Here is a 24,123-nt window from a genome sequence, read left to right as displayed (position 1 = left end):
TTTTTATCCCATCTCCTCTCATATTATCTTTTCAAGGGGAGTGAAGATAGGCTGATTTAAGGTGGACATCAATATGATAAGGTTGAGGTTCACGACACTTACTAGAAATGACCGAGTAGGATTGGGACATACTAGGAAGCTTTCGTCATAATATAATATAAATATTTCCTATGGTTAGCAAGCTAGGAAAGGCCCTCAACATGACAAGCTAGTCAAAAAAGATATTGGTGTACCTTTAATTTGTTTGTTATGTGGTTCAAAGGAGGAATAGGGACACCATATTTTTGTCCACTCATTTGCTTAGAAGATTTGGGGCATGTAGAAGCAAAAAGGGTGCATTAACTTAGTAATTCCTAGCCCTTCATGAATAATGGTTCTTGAAGATTAAACATCTACAACAAATTGCCCTTATTGTCATCATTTGAATATTTAGATAGAATGAAATAAGAGAGTTTTCTAGGAAGAGATAGGATGAAATAAGGTGCCAAATTTTGGATACAATTGAAGCTACAATCTCAAAGACATGTAGATAGGGACAATCTCTTTTCTTTCTTTTGTATCTAACATGTAACATGTTTATCTCATTTATAATATCAAGTTTATAGCAGCTAACAGGTTTCTAATTTTTTTTTGGTTAAGTCAAGGTCCTCTAGATGTGTGTAATTAATTAATTATACAGAATATAACATTGATGATATTAGTTTTCTACAATCCATTATGTTTCTTGTTTCAATTGTGTTTCTGGTTTTTGCATCAATATTTTGAATGACACTGTGATTCATCATCAAGATGATAGAGAGCTCAAGGAGTAAAAAGATCATCCTAATGATGAATCAAAGAGTGTGATTCAAAATGTTAATAGAAAAAATAGAATCACAATCGAATCCAAAAATTGCAACAAGTATAACATGTTTGAATGTATAATGTTTAATATAAAAATTTCTAAAGTTTTTATTTAAAAATAAATAAATAATTTTGTAAAATAATTATTTAAAAAATGAAATTAAATTGATAGTCAACTTTAACATTTATTCAAGTGAAATTTATAATATTTGTTTTAATACTTAATACAATTCTCTTCCAGAACGAGTAATTTCAAGTGTCCTCAAAATTTTATCATTATCAAACTCTTCAAAATGTGTGTAAGGTTACTTATGCTTATTGAAAGACTCAAAAGCCAAACCCATCTAATCGTTCTGTTTTAAGAAGTGGATAATTTTATTTATAAAGTTACTCTGTTTATGAAATGAATATCATTTTGGAAAGAATAATGTTACATTCTTGATTCTTTTTGGAAAGACTACTGTACATCTTGATGATAGATCATGGATTATGATCCAAAATATTTATGACAAATAAGTTTACCCAGAAACATTCTTGATTTTACTAATCTTGTAATAATTAGTTAGAACATCCATGATCCAAAATGTTTATGACAAATAAGTTTACCCAGAAACATTCTTGATTTTACTAATCTTGTAATAATTAGTTAGAACATCTAGTAGCTCATTTATGGAAGAGGAGTAAAATTAAGAAGTAGCTTCACTAGTCTATAAATTATACAATATTAAAGAAATTGAATGACCACAAATGGCATACATCCCAATGAAATTATAGCTTGGATCTAGTAGATGTGAACAATTTCAATTTTAATTGATAATCCTCAGAGTGAACCTTAAACGCCATATATGAAGAGATCACGCCCAGTCAACCAAAGATATTTCAAAATAACATTCATCTCTGCATGGTTAAATCAATATAAAACATCCCAGAATTTGTACCAGACCCATAGATTCTTACTAGATTTCAAAAATGTTTAAAAACCCAAAAATATGATGAAATTTGCTTTGCTTTTCTGTTTGATGTAACTGTTCCAAAGCCACTACTCAACATTTCTCATTTGTGTCTTCCCTGGATTTTAAAGCAACTAACAATTTTTTCCAAAAACAAATGGGTTACTCTGATATTACAAAGCACCGCTTAAGATGGATGCTACTTTATTGGAACTTCCTTTTCTAAGCACTTCTGATGCTTGGGAAAGAACATCTGAAACAAAAGCCCATGGTCCATGGATCATAGTCTGCATGGTAGTAAACCGTCTCCCACAATAAACAAAGTAATGTTCAATTTTGAATGGGATGATAAGCATCTTGCGCAGTGAATTAGGATACTTTCTGATTCCATATAACTGGAATAAGATGAAACAAACTTTTGAAAATTCCACTGTTCTAAATCTTTTTAAACAGTGAGAACAAATACCTTTGTCACATTCACTCACTTCCAAAGCCGATAGCAGATGTGAGACCAACCACATTATATCTCCCAACGTGAAAACTCAAATGGCCTCATTGGCAATCACTGACAACAGTTTTGGCTGTCAAAAAGTAATGAAGATTCTATAAATTATTAATAGTTCTGGTGCTTTCTGCGCTGCTGATGTTCAGCAACTTTGTAATCAACTATTTCCCTAAAAAGGTTAGAATCGAGGACACAGTCCTTGCTACCATAAACAGCTGCTTGCACACCAGCCATCATCTTTGCAATCTCTCGTCCGGAAAATCCTTCAGTTTTATTTGCAGCCTCGTGAATCAAATCATCAGATATATCCTTCAACTCTATTTTTTGTTGTTCCCCCTTAAAGTAGGATCCCCAGCCAGTTTTCCTATCACCTGACCCTGCGATATATTTATTCAAGTATAGCTTTATTAGCTTATATCGCTCTTCTAGTCCAGGAAGAGGAAATTCAAGAACTTCATCAATACGGTCTGTAACAGCTGCATCAAGATCACCAGGTCTGTTTGTCGCAAGAACAAGAACAATATCCCTAGACTGATCTCCAGTACGGAACAAAAGTGCATTCAAGGCACTTCGCTGAGCTTCACTCATGTATGTGCTATTACGTCTGCATCGCAACAATATTTTCGTTATTATCATCATTAGTAATATTCCTCAATCAATATAACCACCTATGAAGCAGCATACCAGTGACTATCTACCGCTTAGTCTATTAACAGATGCCAAAGACATCAGGATCAGGCAATCTGACACTTCTATGATTCTCCCAATACATATTTCAATAATTTCAATCAAACATCTGATAAATTACTAAAATGTTACAATCTTACATGAATGAAAACAAGACGTCTTTATATTGTCTTTAATGATATAACAAACTACTAGATAGTATCCATATCACACAAATCTATATGAGAAAAACTGAAGCACCATGTAATCTCCCTAGTTTGTAGCCCCTTCCGCATTTTAGTGGTGAAATATCAATCTCATGCAGCTCATACCACCTGTTGTGACGTTTTCACACATCACCCAATTGCAAATGGGGACCCCACTTTTTGCTTTTTATGGTAGTCATTTTGTAAGTTTGCTTAGCTTGGCAGTAGTTTCTGAAGTCATTAACCTTTGCTAGTGAGGAAGAGGTGTGTAGTTTGAGGACAAATTGTTGTCAATGTTGTGGATGTGATGTAAATTGGCAAGATGTCATGTTGCAGGGTTGTCAGGGGGAGTTCAAGGTGAGCGAGGTGTAAATTGTGTGTCATATTGTAAATTTTCCACCTTTGGAGATAAAACCAAGTGTTAAGCGATGCAGTTGTTCAAAAAAAATTAATTTTGTTTGGGAATTTCCTTCTATATGTCGAATTTCCACTCCTGAAATTGAGAGATAAGTAAGAGAAGTTGGAAATCTTCCTAGTCGAGATCGATTTTCCACTCTAGAAGGAAATCTACAAGGCAAAATTTGAAAGGTGCAAATCTTCCTAGTAAGGTGCGAATTTCCACCCTTTCCTTGTGATAGTCAATTTTCCACCCATGTAATTGAGAAATTTTAAAGAGGTGAAGGGAAGTAAGGGAGAAATCTTCCTCCTAGAGGTTGGATTTCCACTCTAGGCGAATTTTGCTGTAAATGAGGAACAGAATTTTGGATTAAATTTCCAGAATTTACAAGTACTTTCAAAATTCTGATTTTAGGAGTAAAATTTCACACTAATGAGTTCTCAAGAAAAGGGTTAAGGAAAACTAAGGATGAACAAGGAAAGAATATACCAAATACAAAGGACAAGATCAACAATTTCAAAAGGAAGGGCGAATTTGTGTCGTGGTGGACATGAAGGAGAAATAGGAACTTCACAACAAGTATAGGAGAGGACAAAATCAAGACGAGGATCGTGTTAGAAAGGAGGAAAAAGCAAGTATGAATGAGGACCGGGTGCAATTAATGGAGAGGACTTCACAATGATTGCGAACAAATAAAGAGAATTCAAGTTGAACCATACCAAGGAGTGAATTAGTTCAAGATTCCCAAACATGAAGGTGAAATCCAAGTCCAAGACAAGGAATTGCAAGATCAAACATCATAAAGGAAAGAGCGAGGTGAATTCCCTAACTTGAGGATGGAAATGCATCACATAGAGGCGAATTTTCAAGTATAAAGATGAAAGAGTGAAAGACGATCAAGGAATGAAGATAATTTTCAGAAGAGCTAGTCAAAGCTAGAAAGGCTTGATCAAGATGATACAATTTGGGAATATGTCCCATTACCTCCATCACATCACATTGAGCAACTGAAATGTTCAATATCAAGAGATATTGCTCAATCACACTTTGTGACCATCTACAAGGGACAAGCTGAGTTGACACCTAATCATCATCAACCCACTCAAGTTGTGCCACATCAGCATGTCCAAGTTCATTGAACCTGATTCATCCAAGAATATGGCAAGTGACACTTGGCACTTCATCAAATATTATTTTATGTACCTAAACTCAATTCTCATTGGTCTATATTCAATGAAGAACATGTGTCCGATTCAATGTAATTATTTCATTGGCCAAAAGGAAGTTTGTTGTAACAAACCCTAATTAGGGTTTCATTTTGTAATCTTGGCCATTGATCTCAAATTGATCTGAGCCATTGAATTGTAAAGAGTCCTCTATATAAGGCTTAGTCTTTTCATTGTAAAGGTTAATAGTTAGTCGTTGATCAATAGCAGTTAGAAGTAGAGTAGAGTAGGAGGAGAAGCCAGAAATTGTTGCCAAGGCATGTAAATAAACATACTTTTCATTGAATTTATGGTGGATAGTGGTGTTTCTTCTACATATTGCATGGTTTCTTGTGATATCCTCAAATTAGATAAAGTTCATTGATTATGATGGAACAGTGTGATGATATTTGATGAATCCTTCGGTTCATACCATTTACACCTTGTTGATTGCAAGTTGTAGTGCATGGTTAGCCTGAACCTAATTATTATCGTGGCTAAGTTCGATTGTGAATACTTCATTTGGATTGTGCCATTATTGGGTATTTGAATGGATTGTTTACAATATGAAGATCTTTCACTACCTTAGGAGATCGCACTCTTTCTAGGGTGTTGTAAGCTATCTCTGGTTAAGTAGAAAGTAGTTTCGTGAAGGATTTGTCTATCAAAGCATCATTCATGATTGTCATTGTCCTTAGGAATTAGGAGTTAGCATAGATTCTCTAAAACCTTTCCACTTTGTCCTTTTTTTTCATTTGAGTTTGAATTAGAAGCATCACGTGATTGATACATCTGATGTTCATGTTCCAGTTGTAGTTCATAAACATAAATTCCCTTGGATTACCAGCAATCACATCAACACACTGAGTCTATCCCACATAAAGTCGCTTCTACACAGTAGGAACCTTGGAGTCACCTCGTTTGATTACATAGCTTAGCATTTGAGAGGTCTTTGTTCAAGAGAGGATAAGATACTAAGTATTTTATTCTGTGTTGTAAGGTATTATAAAAAACACATCAACACCGCCCACGGAATTTCAATTAGGAAATATGCACTATACTTAATAGAGTAGATATCTTTAAAGTGTATTACCAGGTTTGCTTGGTTCTAGTGACATAACAGTACGAACAGATCTGGATAAGTGTCCCAGACTGGATCCTGCCTGGGTACATCCAAGGTTCATCTCCAGGATTGTGTATTCATCCAGGAACCAAAAACCACTCATTTTTTAGGTTTCAATTAAGCTCTGTAAATTCATGATTCAAAAAACTCATTCTTCAGCTGTTCAGCCTTCACCTTCCCCAAGTTGTTTGTCATGTGCATGTGTGATTTTGTTGATATTTTATATTTATACTGTTATTATATTTTTTATGTTACTATAATTTTCATTTTTATTTTTTATTTTATATCTGTGGTACGGCAAAACCCACCAGTACCAATCTCAGGAAAAAAATTGAACTGCCACGTGAACCAACAACATAGATATTTTAAAGATAAAACGGATACAATTTACAAACTATGCAGCTTTATAACAACTTTCTGCTTTCTTTTCTATTCTTTACAATTAAGACATGTAAAAAAACAATGGATTATTAATGACAGGTTTTGTTTGAAAATAATAAGATTGTCGTTTACAAAAAGATGGAACGACAGACAAAAAGAAAGAAATAGTGATAACAGCAAACAAAGAGACTTACTCGCACAAAAAGGCATCTGCTTCATCAATAAAGAGTAACAAGCCTTTCTTAGACTTTTTTGCCCAGTCGAATAGCTGATGAATTTTTGTTACGGCCTGTGAACCCAATGGAGCCACATCTCCACCAGTCATCATTGCATACTCCAAGCCCTGCAAAAACCAGAAGCTCAAAGCAAATAAATATTGACACCAATTTACAGGGACAAAGGACTGTTTTCAAACACCAGTATTAAGAACAGACTTGATTGATCAAAATTTATTGACAGAAGTTCCAACTGTCCACGTTTCATACTAGTCTATGCATAAAAATTTCAAACTCAATATCAACAGTAACTATGATAAGACTTTGTCCAAGACCTTGAAGACTATCTAATAATACATGGAGATCCATAAGTTTGCTGCTTTCAAGGCTCTCTGTCCTATAGTAGTATACACCTCATTTCTTCCTCTTTAGTGAATTCCTTGGATAGTGAAATTTCTGAGAGATTTGTAAGGTCACTACATGCCAAGGATAGATGCATTCTGTTGAGATAGGATTCTTTCTCCAGTGGTGTCAACTTGAAAAAAAATTTTAAAAAAGAATGAATAAATATATCAGTCCATAAGTGACCAAGATAGGCCAATTGGACTTTAAAGTATGTTCAATTGCAATAGAGCAATATTAAGGTTGAAAAGAACCCTAAAAGCTGAAAAAGTGACTGAGATTAAAGCTAAACACTAAAACAACAAAATCACAAAAGAGAGTATTTATATTTATATATAGCCAACTAGGGTGAGGACCCCTCCAAAGCAAATATGGGAGAAATGAGCCAGTAAGACTAAAGATGAAAAGAGATGCAGGAAACTGGCACAGTTCACATGCTTGTATCAATGTTCTGGTGGAAAAGAAAGGCAGCAGCATCATCATCCACCACCTCAGGACCAATGCAAAATCTAATAAATCCATTAGCAGATGTCATGGATTGAGAAGCAAGACAAGCACAACATCCATTGCAATATGGGAATTCATTTGCCAAGACAATTACATGCTTAAACTTATTAGTTACTACAAGCATCATTCATGTGCACAGGCAAAACAATGCAAAATGAGCCTCAAGAAAACTTTGTAAGATTTCAGGGCTTCAACAAACAAGATGCATCACAAAGCCACAAAAATGTGAGAAGGAGCATTAAAAAGAGCTTGTAATCCTGCAAAAGAGATAGCAAGTTCATAAATCATGTCCAGAACTGCACAAATGAAAATTCAAGCTCCTAAAGTGCAATTGAGAATACTTGCAAGGAAGCATGCAAAAAAGCTTGTGCAATTCCAGTCACCTAAATAAGATGATAGATCTATATTTTACCCTAGCACTAAGGATTGAAGCCTAAGATTTTTTCCTTTTAATTTTTGAGCATATCTTTTTGAAATGGATACTTCCATATATTCCTAATATATTATTCTCTAAGACATCTTCACTGTTTTAATAAATTTGCATTCCGCCATTCTCAAGCAAGAATGTTTAGAGGATATTCAACCAAAATTATTTAGTTCATGTCCTCTTTATCAGAGAAATCATAATAACCTTTTGCAGTGACTCGAAAATGGTCCCATTAGTCTTATTTGCAGTAACTCGAAAATGGTCCCATTAGTCTTATTTGCAGTAACTCGAAAATGGACTCACTAGTCTTACCTTTAAACTTCAGAATTTGCATGGAATATACATGCTTAGTGTTTCGACGAAATGTCCAATCCTGTTTACATTCTTATTTTGACGATACAAGCATATTTTCTCCAAATTTGTGGTAATAGTGAAAATTGGGCTACTTGATCTTTTGGCATTTTAAAACCTACATTTATGGGTGTGAAAGTGTAAATTGGCAATTTTCTTCTTTTGCTGTTTTACTTAATACAACTTAGTGAGAAGTTGAAATTATTTGAAATGAACATTAGTTCAAGGATGCAAATGGCAACTTATTTGGTTGCAAGACATCTGATAGAACTGAACTTGCATGATAACATTCCACAATGGCATTTTTTAACATACCTTGCAAACTATCAGAAAAACAGATCATTTCATATTTCACCTTTTTATGGCCTCAAAAATAAATTTCATAACAGAAACAAAAAACCTACAACCAAATATATTTTCCTGAATAATTAACTCATATTACACAGATATCATTTACATAGAAACTTGTATTAATGCTATACCGATTTGTAAGCCAACTCTCTAGCAGCCATAGTTTTTCCTGTCCCAGGTGGTCCATAGAAGAGCATGTTGCGAAAAGGAGCTTCATGAGACTTTGTATTTGCAGTTGCTTTACCAAGTTGTTCAATTCTCTTCTGTAATGAAGGATGAAGAATAACATCACCGAAACCGTTTCCATTTTTTAAGGGACCATTCCCTCCAGATGTGTTACCAGGCCTAGAAATCAAACTCCTGCTGCGTGAAATCAATCCCGACCATGGATATTTTCCTCTTGATGACTCACGAATCAATGAAGGTTGACCCAACATTCTATCAACATAGCTCCAAATAACTCTAGCACCTTCTCTGGCCATTCAGAAACAATAAAATCATTAGCACAATCAGATTACAATCACCTTTCATCACTCCCAATAAACAATATGTTAACTTATTGTCACATTCAGATATAAGCTGGAAACCATTAAAACTTTGGACATCGCTGAAGAATAATCAATAATAGCATGAGAAGTATTATACAAACATAACGATTACCAAGCCATAGCAGAAGATACTCCAAGCACTGCTTACAAAATAAAGAAATAAAATTTATGTCCACATATGACCAAATTAGGCCACTGGTACTCAAACATATACCCAAAAATAATAGCAGTAAAAGGGAGTACCCAAAGCATTCTGATCAAAAAAACATTAAAAGAGAGTTTACCTTTAGTAATTATACTAGGAAGAAAGTAAACCCTCTCATCCTTAATTGTTTAAACCTTAAATATTTTACTTTTCTCTAAATATTAAAAGCACTCCAAACAAAATTATCTTCCCAGTCATCTCTAGTCTGTCCAACAGTCATGCATATCAAGCCTGTCAAATATTACTTTTGCAGATTAAATAGGTGATAATCAGGATGTTTAGCTACACAAAGGATCGCCAGTGTAAAAAAACAGATTCAAAATTTCAGCTAGCAGCTTCCATCAATCCTACAGCTGAAAGCTACAAAATGAATCAGAATGTGCACAAAAACTCGTACATACATGAGAGAAGAACTGCACATTCAAAATATACAAATCAAATAACCCATGTTCAAAGGGAATAAAGAATTTGACATGCATATGAGTCAGTCCATAGTTTGATGCTCTAGGATTCAAGTAGATAGATGCTCCAACCAAATATGCAAATATTTTGAAAACTAGTAGTGCCAAAACGGTTAAAATTGACTGTCATAGAATTCAATGATATGATGTCACAGACTTGCAATTAAAAAATGCTGTTAAGTCCCAGAATCCTAACTTCCTGCAAATGAGAAATCATCATTGTAGATTTGATTAACTTTCAGTTTGTAATTAAAACAAAATCCTTTTAAATATTGATTGTGGTGGTCACTGCTTGCACAGGATCGATATTGATTTACAGCGGCTTGCACATACCTTTGATTAGGGGCCGCTCGCATAGAGTCAACATTGGTTTACACAGCTTGCATAGAGCCAAGTATACAATTGTTCCAATGGATTGTACAGAGCTGAATATCAGTAAAAAGGAGGAATTACTGGGAATCTATCACAGCACAATTATTGATGCAATCGGTGGCTAGTATAACACCAAACTTATAATGTTTTGGTCTGTATTATAAAATCAGTTATCTTCTGGCAAGAATAAGACTGGCAATTGCTGAAGCTTGACTACAGTTAAGGGTTTGATTCTGGGATCAGTTACTAACACCAGAGCCAAATATTTGCTGTGCTATTAGTCATCCTTGTTGTTTCTGTTCTCTACTCTTACCTATCTCTTTGAGGTCATAATTGATCATTGAATAAAAGGGATTTTCTCTATTGTTGTGCCATTTCTGCAGGGCTGTGTACACATCGTTATCAATTGTTCCAGTACTTCTATCATGCACAACTGAGCCTGCATAATTCATAGTAACAGATCCGATTTTGTAAGGAAGACAGTAACACGGTAGCACACAGATAGTGAATTGCGCAGGGCTTGCCGCCAATATTTATAGCTAAAATTAAATCTGATCCTAACAATCATTCAGGTTTGTGGAATTAACTGTTGCAATTTGTTGAGGTGAATTGAATTTGATCAGAAAATACAAAATATTCCATTTGGGGATATCACAACATAAACTAAATCCCCAAGAAGGTATGAAATGTTGTGATCTTACTTGCTCATCCAAGTTAAAAAATTGAGAATTGAAAAAAGGTATTGAAGATAATGACCTCAATTTGACTAAGATTAAAAAGAAGTTACAAAAGTTCACAAAACCAAAAATCATGCAACTGTCTCAGCAAAACCTCAGGAAAATGAGCAAGGATGACTAAATTGTCAGCAAAAAGAGTCATTGAAAGACCAATACATGATGCGAGCTACCACAATCATCAACAAGAGTGTTTTGTTTTACGCTTATATATGTAAATATTAAAACAAATAGACCAGAGAGGACACCACAATTTGACTTCAATGGTACTCTTTGCAAAGTCAAAGAGGCCATGGTAGTCTGCCACTGACCAACAATTGCCTCTTAGAGCCTAGTGATGGTGTAATTAAGAGCTTTAAGATACTATCTGCCAATATATGTATGCATATATCCTGTTCAAGTTTTTCCATCTATTATATTATCAATTATGCATAGAAATATTGTTCAGAGAATAATATAATAATATATTCTGAAGATACAGATACATTTTCAGCATGGGATAACAATGATTCTCATAGACTTCAAAAAGTCAATACTGTTTACTCTTAACTACGATAAATACTAGAATTCTTTAGCAGTTGCCCCAACTTTCCAACACAGCCAAATAAGAAAAATACCTTGTAGTGTAAATGCCTGCTGCTAGAGCTGTCATTCCTCCAACTGTCATTACCAACTTATTCTGATCTGTCAGTAAAGCTCTCAAACCACCTACAAAATGGCAGTGTATTTTTTACCAAAGTCGGATCCAGTCTAAGCAGAGAGATAACAAGCTAGCAGTAAGTGTTTTCATTCATCCATGTGTGATAGAGATGAACAGACATGATATATAAATATGGACAACCAGATTAGAAGGGGAAAAAAATCAATTGGATTGTGCTCATTCTAGGCATTGCCTAAGTCACTCTGATATATATTACAATGGAACACCCAGATATATTAAAAAAGATACATAATTAAAACTGTAGCTCTAATCAGACCTGCAAAAATGCTTATGATTATCATGCATATCCGATCACTCAAAGCCTAAACCACAAATTGCTACATTGGAATCATTCAGAACTATATTTGTGTTCCACTACAATCAAGCAGATATGGCTAAATAGGATTTGGTCCTGCAAGCTAAACTTTAATCTTCTAGATTTAGCAAGTTGTATTTAACTTTCCAACGTCGATCAAGAGATTCCCAACAACATGTATGTTGTGGGTATAAACTTGTGCACAAATTGTCTGTGATAAGTATAGCATTTGTTTATGGCATATGCAGAGGATTATATAAAAACAATTGAGGGTTTGGATTTCAGGTTTATATATTAATTAACAGGCTCAGTTTTCCTGCTTATTTAAGTGTGAATGTCCATGAATTCAAACTGGCTTGCCCAGTGGCCATGCCTGCTTGTTCATGCTGCTTACTGCCTACAATGATGGACTTCCTTCAACGTTACTAGACTGCCTGCAATTGATAGAAAATGTTCATGATGGAAATTTTTTATTTTCAGCAGTGTGCATTGACAATTCTTATTAGTAGTTGTCATCAATTGACTGGAATTTAAGCAATGTCTTTTGTTGACAAAAAATTGGGTTATGTGGATCAATACAGAGTTTCCCAGATTTTTGACATTCAAATGCACTTCGAAAAATTAAGAAGACGTTCCTTTTTTTGTAAGTGAAATCAATTGTTATGTTTGATTCTCATGAGTTAAATGGAAGGTTTATAAAATTATGTCTTCACTTACTTTTATATTTTTTCTTGAAATATTTCAATCCACTTGTCAAAAAAATGTTTTCACTAAGCAGTAAATAAGTTTTGTTTGAATAAAACTGCACTTTATTTTGACCTAATTAGCCAACAGAGTTTTCTATCTGGGATTTCAAGCCGAAAAAATTTAGCCCTACAATTGTTGTCTCATGCTCCAAAATTTATTCAGCCTCCAAAATTGTTCCTCTTTATAGGAAAAAACATTCTTTTTAGTACAACATAGCACTTTCAATTGGCATGCATCCATATTCCCTATCAGCAAACCCACTGCACCTATTCACAGTGCAGGTGTTAGTTATACAAGAAAGTACATAGGTGTTAGTCCTTCCCATACGGACGCGTCTATTCTGCCTCCAAAACGGCAGTACGGATTGACTAACACGCGTGTTAGTCGTGCGTTTTACACCGTTGATTTTGCAATAAACAGCTGCGATTGACTAACACATTGCTATCACGCTGTACGAAAGGTCCATTTTGGAGATAGAATAGCCGCGGCCTTCCCATACAGCCCATCACATCAGCAACACATGTATTAAGAGAACCAGCGAATCATTATGAGGAACAGGGGATTGGAGAAGACAACAATGGGTATTAATACAATGTCTCAATGATACGATAAGAGGGGAAACAATACAACAAAGTGCTTAATGACTTAGACTTTGCAAACATTAAGGTGACCGATCAGAATTTGATGATCAAATGGTATCCAATTGACCAAAGAAAATGTAGTGATTCACAAAGAAGTAGATGGACTTTACCAGGACAGTCAGTGATCATCTATCTTAAGTCTCTATATTGCCAAATTCGCATAGTGGCAATCTAATTTGAATATCGATTTAATAAGACAGTGATTTGTTAATAGAAATGAGAGGTGGCGGATTGATGCTTAAAACTGCCAACTAGAAGAGGATGCTCCCAAAGAGATAGAAATATTGTAGAGATGGATTATATACACCAATTTTAAGGGGAGTCATTCTGGGAGATTATGGCAAACCTTTGAAAGAGGTTGTTTCGGTTATCTTGTGCTAAGAATTGGAAGACCTTATGGAAGATTTGGAAAAGATTTTATTTTATTTTTAATCTAATCTGAAGGGCTCAGACGAGCAGAAAAAATTGACAACAGGGTGGAATATGTTTCAAGGACTCAAATCAGAAAAACTACCAAGATAAGTTCTATCCTCCAAACTGCTCTTAGAATTTTAAGTTAAAAAATTATGATAAAATCTATTCAGTTCTGATAAAAATATGTTTATTATCATATTACAACTCACTTCAAGTCAAAATTGTGGTCTCAAAACCTAAGTTACCGGTTCTTCCCCTTTTGGCCTGGGTTCCGGTTCTGGTTCTTGCCCGGTCTTGGTTCTCCCCGAGTTCTCCTTGGGTTCCTCCCGGGTCCTTCCCAGGTGGCCGGGTTCCCTGTGGGTCCTGCATCGCAGAACCCACAGGGAACCCGGCCACTTGGGAAGGAACCGGGTGGAACCCAGGTCGAACCCAGGAGGACCCGCATGAACCCAAGCCAGTGGTTTCCCAAAAACGGGGCCCACGGGTCAAAAAAACAATAAAAAACAATTTAAAAAAGACTTTAAAATAGTTTTTTTATAATAAAACTCTAATTCGCCCCTTTATGACTTTTTTAAAAAGACTTGAAACTTGAATATCATCTTTTTTGCAAATTATGAATATGATATTAGACTTTAGTTATTAGTTTACTGATTACATTTGCGATATATGAATATTTAATGGCATTGGCAATTAATAATTATGGATTTATCATTTATCATTTATCATTTATGTATGGAAAGTCACATTGTATATTTTATTTTTGTAAGGATTGTATATATTGACCATATATATAGTATATGGGTATATAAATATAATTAAAATATATATATATATATGTAGGACGAACCCGTACCCATGCCCAAGATTTTTTTTTTTTTTGCCGAATCCGCGAATCCGTACCCGAATCCGAACCCGAACCGGTAACTTAGCTCAGAACTAAACCAAAGGCAAATCTCAAATGGGGACATTACAATCAACTACATAATGAAATTGATGGATGGAACTAACTCACCATAGAGCACTTTGGGAACCAAAAATATGCAACTAAAACAAAATAATAGATAAATGCATATCCAGCTTTTTTTTTTTAAATTAGTTTCAACAGTTGGTTGCCCACCAAACTCAAGAACAAGCTAGGGGCCCTCATCTCTGACCAGCTATTCACGTCATAAATTCACATTATTCTCTAAGCAATCAACATTGAGAACCAATCCTTCAAATTATTGGTCTCAGCAACATGGACAGACTTTCTTAAGATCATTGGAGAGCAACCAATTCTCTTGAGTAAAAAATGCCCCCTCTCATTTCATCAAAATCCCTCCGAGCAATCAAAATGGTAGAGCTTCCGTCTAACTGCTGGTTTGTGGAAACAAGGGAGAATTTAGACAGACCTAGGTCCTTAGGAGGAGCAAAGTACAAGGACTAATTGGCCCTTAATGCAAGCAATATCTCCATCTACGGGCTTCAAGCCGTCCCTCATGGTCTCATGGGTATTCAGCAGAATAGCTCTCAAGCACCCCATCACCTAGGCTAATGATCATATCACCATTGGACATGGAATGATGAGGCCTGGTCTACTTAGGATCAAAGGGGAAAGGGGTTCCAACCTAAGTCATAGGATTAGCTGAATTTCATCTATGAAATTCAAAATTCAGCGAACTTCAAAGAAATTTTAAATACTCGTTCTTCTTCGCCCTAATGTTCGTATGAATAAGGGGTTACAATTTGTTGTGCACTTCCATTGGGACTTTCTATTGTCTTCCGTAGCGTTTGCTCAAATCTATGCGGCAAAAGTTCAAAACCTTTTTAAACAAAAAATATTCTTTTGAATGCAGTTAATTAGTATCTAGAAGCAAATTCTAAAGTTTCTGAGATGCTATCCATTTCAACAAGAGAGGCTGTGGCCCCTCCCTCTGAAACACTATCTGCAAAAGATAGACAAGTGGATAATCTATCCAACTTTACTGCAAAAAATTAGATAAATGAAGTGGATAAAGCCTTGTGGGGTAATGATACCTTGACCATTCAGCTAAACACCTTTTCCACATGATATCCTTCCAATCATTTAAAAAATGCAAGTGCCTGCTACTCTTTGGTTATTAAATATTTAGATTTTAATTTTTAAATTTTGTTTTTAATTTAATTTTTTATAAGTTAAATAAAATTTAATATCTTTATATTTCATTTTTGAAGCAATGTTGTAATGTCCCGTTTTAGACAATTTGCTATTAAGAGACAATTACTATATTTCTCAAAATTATTATATCTGATTTACTGGTAAAAACAAGCGGATTGTTGATCTTGATATCACTCAATGGCAATATGTTGCCTTTCCTAATGATGACTTTAAGCACTTGCAACTTAAATGGTGCTGTCTCTGATTTGTGATTGTTTTGCTTATGCACCCGATATGGCGCCTACAGCATTTGCTCACTGAGAGCGATCCCAACTGGATGATAAATAAAGATACAAGCTCCACGATGATTGGAATGAATGATTCGAGTGACTTATGTATCCATTATCCTTGAACGATTGCATCTTGAAAGTCACACCTTTTCCAATTCATGTTTCTTCATAAGGGATTGTGACTCCTTATTACAACTATCACTGCTAATCCTTGTCATTGTTTATGCTAATCACTGCTCCTTTACTTGTATTTTAACCGGGCCTCTTTCATTAATAAATCGGTTAATGATTAACTAATCAGGTGTTGTCTTAAGCATCATTCATTAGTCATAATCGCTATTCAGTCATTTGTTGTCATTTCAACAGATATCAATGCGTGAATGGCTACGGTGAGCATTAGTCAATGCAATCTAATTATCGGCATTTGCGCTGGCTTGCTTTCTATATTACTGTCGGTTCATGCCTTAGTCATGGATGATCATTTTCAATCATGAAAACATGGTTATCACCAATGGCTAATATTAGTCACCATGATTGGTATATACCCGGTTGATATTTTAGCAACTGCGTTCGATATTTAGTTCTTGATGATGACCTCCCTACAATGTATACGCTCTCACTAATCATTTACATTGTTGATCTGGTATTGATATCTTCTATCTCATGATAGCCTTGTATTGACACCATGTTTTCTTAATAGATATCGTCTCCTTGATTAGAGACTCGCGGTGTGAAGCGCTGATGCTCCTTTGACCGCTCCTTACACATCAATTATATGCCTTGATCGATCAATCCAAGCAAATCATAATATCCCCCCCCCCCGTATCTTTGATTGATCTTCATATGCAATTGGTATTTTACAATAAATGCATCCCATAATTATATTGACTTATGCTAAGTATGTACTGATCATCCTTTCACATAACTGCGTAGTGAATCATTTGGTTCAATACCTATGCCTCAAGGTGGCATTCGTCTTTGGTATAGTATTGCTGCATCATTTATTTATCCTTTGAGATAGTGTAAGTATGTATACGTTGGAGACATGTTATTACATTCTGATGGCTGGGATCATCTTCCTTATTCTCTTTTTGACCAATTCACAATAGACATTGATCTATAGGATGGTTGATATAATAATCCTAAAGATTGTTTGGTCTCTTTTCGAATCTTATTTACAAATTTGTCTCCATGGGAGACTTCTCGAATTTGAATGATCTTAGTGGGTAATGCTTAGGGGAACCAATCTTAGTTCGAGAATGGGACATTACAAATGTTTTTTTTTTTTATTTTAATTTGTATACAATATATTAAAATTTAATATTCTAAGAATTTTAATTGTAATATAATTTTTCTTTGATTGTCGAAAATTTATATATTATTAATACTTAAATTAAATTTTTTGTTGAGACATGGACCAGCTAGGACTCGAACCTAGGACCTTCCATACGCTGTTGGAGTGCTCTACCACTGAGCTACTGGCCCCTCTTGGACCAGTCCATCGTCGGTCCGGGTGTGGCTTATTCCAACACCAACCACCCCCCTTAAGCCACACCTCTCGTGTGCTTGGGGCTCCTAGCCTGGACCTGGCTCTGATACCATGTTGAGACATGGACCAGCTAGGACTCGAACTTAGGACCTTCCAACGTGGTATCAAAGCCAGGTTCTTTTCAAGATAACCTTACAGCTTAAAGGAAGATCCTAAAGAGAAAATGTAAATAATATAACAGTAAATAAAGATCATGGTATCTCATTGAATCGATTGAGTCACTTAAATCACATATATAAATTGAATGTGCGGGTTCCTTGACTTCATCTTCAGACAGATATTATATTGACATTGACTTCACGATCAGAATCATCACATCAGCGACTACTATATGACAGTCAATGTTAAAGGAAACAATATGCAGCAACATATGCCCACGCTCATAAATGAATGCACAACAGTTCAAATAAGCAGTTATGAATAATAGGGAACAAAGATCAATATATGAATTATTGCGATCACCCTAAAATCCAATATCATCCATCATCAGCGGTGGGTATTTGATGTATACACCGATCAAGGCGTGATTACTCAAATAGGATTATATGACCATTGAAGACTAAGAATCGCCGCTACGAAAGGTGATGATCGATAGTTCCGAGACTACCGACTAGCAACCATTATAGCAACAGGGATTAAAGATGGCAAATCCAATAACAAGCATGAAGTATTTAAGGGTGTGATTTGTAAATGGATTAAGATAACCGCTACCGCTAGTATATAAATACTACAATTTCCAATCCAAAAGTTATATGTAACAAATGGCGGTGATTACCCGAAAGGACATTACTAATACACTCAGCTACAGTGGAACGGAAGTATTATGGAAGCTATTGTAATTAAGGATGTCGTAGCATACAAAAGCTATCTTTTGGCGACAATATTATGGGCAATAATGATTAAAACGTGACAAGGAAAAAAGAATGGGAAGGAAATAAGTAAGTGATTCTCTCAAAAAAGCAGAAATAATGAAGGGTTGTGACTCTTTCAAAAGGTGAAAATTATTAAGGTTGTGACCATTGCAAGGGGCAGACATGATGAAGAGGTGTGACTCTTCCTCACATGAAAATATAAGCGGGAGGACAAATTCAATAAGAGAGGGGGAGAAAAGAGGAAGAGAACAAGAGAAAGCAGCATTTAATCTATAATCAGAAGTGCCGATCAGATTTGAATTATAAGGCAAGCATTGAGGAGATATGACCCTTAAAATGGGTCTCTCTTTTCAAAGAGATGTGTCTCCTCAATTTAGTATGAAAGTGTAAAAGGAATTAGGCAATTGGAGAAGAGCAGAAGTACTCATACATCAAACACGATCAAGGAAGAAACAATCAGTTTCAGGATTAATAAGAATAGTCAGCAGGCTTATATATTTTCAAGTGATGGAATCTAAATCTGTTGATTTTATTGTAGCTATGGTTGGAATCCACGGGCCTACATAAATAACACAAAGCTTGTGATTATATTATGATTGATAATAATTATATTGTTAATATAATTATTATATTATTAGTTGTGAGATAATGTAATTTTATTATGTTATAATATAATTATATTATAATTATTATATTATTAATTGTGATAATAAAATTATAGTTATAATTATTAATAATATAATAATATATTAATATTTAATTATTTAATATTATAATAAAGTATGATGTCACTTGGTGAAAGGGCACCTCTTGCATATATAACATGAGATGTGTGATCTCATTGAAGTATGAGGATAGTAATAATAAAAATAAATACAGACAAACTTGGGACTTTAACATTTTTAAACATGTGTAAATTATAATGTTTTAAAATTCCTTATATTGTATTCAAAATAAATAGAATATTGTTTTATTTTTATGGATTTACTATCTATATTTTATTTTTAAATTAAATTCATATAAGATGAATTTAATCACGAAATTTTTTTCGAATTATTTCTCCTTGCTGAAATTCATCCAAATTTTATTATTGCCAAACACGAACACAAACTTGAACCTTGTGACATAGTTTTCAACCACAAGCACCTTGGCCATGATGGGGCCTTGTAATTTAGAAGAGCAACCTTGGAAACTACGCCATACTTATAAACATTTATTATATGGATTACTTAACCATAGGCTCCCCATTCCTTTTGGAGCATCTTCCTAACCTAAGATAACTCTCTTCCATGTGACCTTGCATTTGTTGCCTTCATTTATAAAACTGATGTACCCTGTTAAAGTTTGGATCAGATTTGATATGTGAGTAGTTTTAAATTTATTTCTATTACTTGGTTCACAACTAAGCTATATGACTATGAACTCTTATGTGCAGGTTGCTGCATGTATGAAGAGGGGACAACTTAATTCATAAAGTATTTGTTGGACTGCAAATGAAGGAGATCGATGTCTTATTGGCTTGCACTTTCGATTTCTGTACTTACCATTTAGAATCGAACTCTATTATGATGTGACCTTGCATTTGTTGCCTTCATTTATAAAACTGATGTACCCTGTTAAAGTTTGGATCAGATTTGATATGTGAGTAGTTTTAAATTTATTTCTATTACTTGGTTCACAACTAAGCTATATGACTATGAACTCTTATGTGCAGGTTGCTGCATGTATGAAGAGGGGACAACTTAATTCATAAAGTATTTGTTGGACTGCAAATGAAGGAGATCGATGTCTTATTGGCTTGCACTTTCGATTTCTGTACTTACCATTTAGAATCGAACTCTATTATGATATATATATCACGGTATAGGCATGTCCATGAATAGACATGCCTCTATGTACGTGGAGACATGTCGATGAATAGACATGCCTCCACGTACGTGGAGACATGTCAATTCATTGAGATGCCTCTCTGCATACCGATTCATATAACCGTTTAGCAAGATAATGATTCACATAATCGTTTGTTATTTATTAACAGCAGGTAACGATTCTTATAATCGTTGGTTATTATTATTGTCAGCGGGTAACAATTCACATAATCATTTTGGTATGAAGATCGACCATAGTCGATTCAAAACAGCGATTAATAATATCAAACTGTTTAATGTGGATGATCGATTTATATTGATCATTCCATTTGATCAATATAATCGATACTTATGATCATTTAGTAATTCGGTGCTCATATTCAATTTGGTATAAAAAATGTGATTAGTATAATCGATATTACTTATCGATTCAACATGAATTTAATTTCAATGATTTATCAACAGCATGATTAATGATTTAACATTTCAATCATAAATTGTGTATATATAAATATTCATATATATTATTATTCTTATTATTATTACATATATTAATATGTATATACATATTAACAAATCATTAATCATGCTGATGATATAATCAGCATTCTTATACATATGATTTGACGAAATTACTCCGACCGAAGCTATAAATCATCAACACTCCCTCTTAGCTAGGGAGGAGGATCACAACGTACTCATAGTAGAACTCACATAGTGTGGTAGATATCATTATATGATATCAGGAGCAATGGTCTACAAATATCAACACTTACGATACTCACCAAAAGCTCACCATATCCATTATAGTATGTGCACTAGCATCAACCATATGATGCCTACCATAGGGATATAGAAGCTCGTGGCATACCCACAGATATTAAGCACTTAATATCCATCATGACATATCTCAACAATCCAACCTATAGATGTCAACCTTATGATATACAGTTGAAATTGTTTTAAGAGATATGAACTATCATGACATGTTCACAGATATCAACCATATGATATCTATCATGATAGACTGTAGAGTTACTGTAAAGTCGTCACCTTCCAATAACTACTAGAAATACAAGTGATTATCATTCAGAAGTCGTCACTTCTTAATGATGCACATAGGTGCCCTTAAAGTCATGTAATGACAAAAAAAAAGGAGTTTATATTAAACATCTTTAGAATATATTAGTACAATAATAATGCTAAGACTCGAACTCAGAATTTACATTTCAATCATACCAAGCTTACCTCTGAAGTGTTCTACCTTTGTTTTGGCGAGAGGCTTGGTGAGAATGCATGCTGTTTGATCTTCAGTACTAATATACCTCAATTGAATTACCTTTCTCTCCACCATGTCTCTAACATAGTGATAAGGTATTTCAATATGTTTGGATATGTCATGAAATACTGGATTTACTGAAAGCTTTATACAACTCTGGTTGTCACAGTGGATGATGGTAGGATCTAAGGATTGTCCAAACAATCCTACAAGGAGTTTTCTCAACCATACTGCTTCTCGTGCTCCCATAGATACCGCAATGTACTCTGCTTCTGTGGAGCTCTGAGCAACTGAAGATTGCTTTCTGCTAAACCAGGATATCATAGCTGATCCTAAACTGAAGCAGCACCCTGATGTGCTTTTACGATCCACCACACTTCCAACCCAATCTAAGTCTGTATATCCATATAAGTTTAGATCTACATCTTTATACTTTAAGCCATAACCAATTGTTCCACGAAGATATCTCAAGATGTGTTTTGCTGCAACTGTATGTAACTGCTTCGGTTCACACATGAACTGACTGAGTGCATTCACAGCATAACAAATATCTGATCTAGTATTGACCAAATACATCAATGATCCAATCATCTACGGTAGAGGGTGGAATCTGCTGATTCAAAACTTGTAGTTGCCTCTCTTAACTTGTGTAAGTTTGTCTCCATGGGAGTGGACATAGGCTTACAATCCATCATTCCAAACCTTTTTAGAATGTCAATAATGTATTTCCCTTGATTTGGGATAATCCCATCAGTCTGCTGCCATACTTCTAAACCGAGAAAATAGTGTAGAATCCCTAAGTCCTTCATGTCAAATTCGGATGCAAGGTCTTGCTTACACTTGATGATGAGAAGCTCTTCGCCTGTGATTAACAAGTCATCAACATAAAGGATAAGAATTAACATATCTCCATTTATTACCTTGAAGTAAAGGTTCGGATCTACATCATTCTTTGAGAAGCCAAGTCCTGATAGATAGTGATATATCCTTTCATACCAGGCCCGAGGAGCCTGTTTGAGCCCATATAAGGCTTTCTTCAATTTGCAAACATGAGAATGTTGTCCATGCACTACAAATCCTTCAAGTTGTTCCAGATAGACTTCCTCCTCTATTACACCGTTTAGGAAGGCAATTTTTACATCCATTTGATGGATTTTCCATCCCTTTAATGCAGTAATAGCAATCACAGCTCTGACATAAGTGTATCGGGCAACAAGAGCAAATGTCTCTTCATAATCAATTCCCTCTTTCTGAGAGAAACCTCTGGTGACAAACCTTGTTTTGTATTTTTCAATACTTCCATTTGTAGCATGTTTGATTTTGAAAAGCCACTTAGAAGACACTACTGATTTGTCCTTAGGCCTAGGCACAATGTCCCAGACATCATTCTTGAGAATAGACTTATACTCCTCTGTCATGGCTTCTTTCCAGGCTTGATGTTGGAAGGCTTCCTCAACAGTAGAAGGTTCAGAATTTGTGATTTCACTCATTAGTGCAATATACCTAGAGAATCTATTAGGTCTTTTACTTTCCCTGAAAGTTCCTTTTGGAGCTGCATAATTTTTAGCCTCCTCAATCATCTTCCTGGCCCAGAGTGGTCTTTTCTTAGTCACATTAGTGTCTCTAGGTTCATCCATATAGTCCATAGGTTCAATGTGATTGTTGCCTTCAATTGATTCGTGAGTCTCACTCTGCATCTCGGAGGAGTGATATTTTTCACTGTATTGAGGGGATTCATCATCTGTTTCATTAACATCCTTAGATCTTTTGAATGCAACATCCTCTTCAAATATTACATCCCTGTTTAGTTCAATTTGTTTTTGACCTAGAATATAGACCCTATAGGCTTTAGAAGTTTCACTATACCCAACAAAGATTCCCTTTTTCCCAGAGGGTTCTAATTTAGATCTTTTCTCCTTAGGGATGTGAATGTAAACAGGACAACTAAATATTCTTAAGTGACCTATGTCGGGTTTTGTTATCAAGAAAGGAATGTGAACGTTTGTTTTGGATATACACAGCAACACTAGAGCTTCGGCCCAGAATGAGATATGAAGGTTTTATTCATGCATCATGGCTTTGGCTGCTTCTACTATAGTTATGTTTTTCCTTTCTGCTACCCCATTTTGTTGAGGGTTGTAAGGAGCAATGAACTCCCTCTTAATCCCAACATTATTGCAAAAACTTTTAAAGTTTTCAGAGATGTATTCACCCCCATTATCTGATCTAAGGGTCTTTATACTTTTACTTGATATATTTTCTATTAAAGCCTTGAATTCCTTAAACCTTTTAAGGACTTCATCAGACTCTTTACACTTTAGAAAATATATCCATGTCTTCCTAGAATAATCATCTACAAAAATAACATAATACAAAAATCCTCATAAGGAGGGTACTGACATAGGTCCACATAAATCAGAATGAACAATTTCCAGAGTTACCCCGGGACGCGTCCCCAACCTAAAAACCCCCGTCCCCGTCT

The 24,123-nt window shown here is 34.9% G+C and overlaps 1 non-coding gene across 1 annotated transcript in view; it reads right to left on the bottom strand.

Moving 5' to 3' along the window:
- Positions 1 to 1,630: 1,630 nt before the first annotated feature.
- The window catches only part of LOC131032884 (uncharacterized), a 57,311-nt gene continuing 34,818 nt past the window's right edge, over positions 1,631 to 24,123 (bottom strand). The window contains exons 5-8 of the transcript XR_009372223.1: positions 11,467 to 11,557; positions 8,661 to 9,003; positions 6,471 to 6,619; positions 1,631 to 2,902 (exon numbers count right to left, since the gene is read on the bottom strand). This is a non-coding gene — a transcript (uncharacterized LOC131032884). The remainder of the gene's footprint in view (positions 2,903 to 6,470; positions 6,620 to 8,660; positions 9,004 to 11,466; positions 11,558 to 24,123) is intronic.

The sequence above is a fragment of the Cryptomeria japonica genome, chromosome 4 (assembly GCF_030272615.1).
Source record: "Cryptomeria japonica chromosome 4, Sugi_1.0, whole genome shotgun sequence".
Lineage (NCBI taxonomy): Eukaryota > Viridiplantae > Streptophyta > Pinopsida > Cupressales > Cupressaceae > Cryptomeria > Cryptomeria japonica.
Note: the sequence above shows the minus strand (reverse complement) of the source record. Positions and strands in the feature narration are given on the sequence as shown.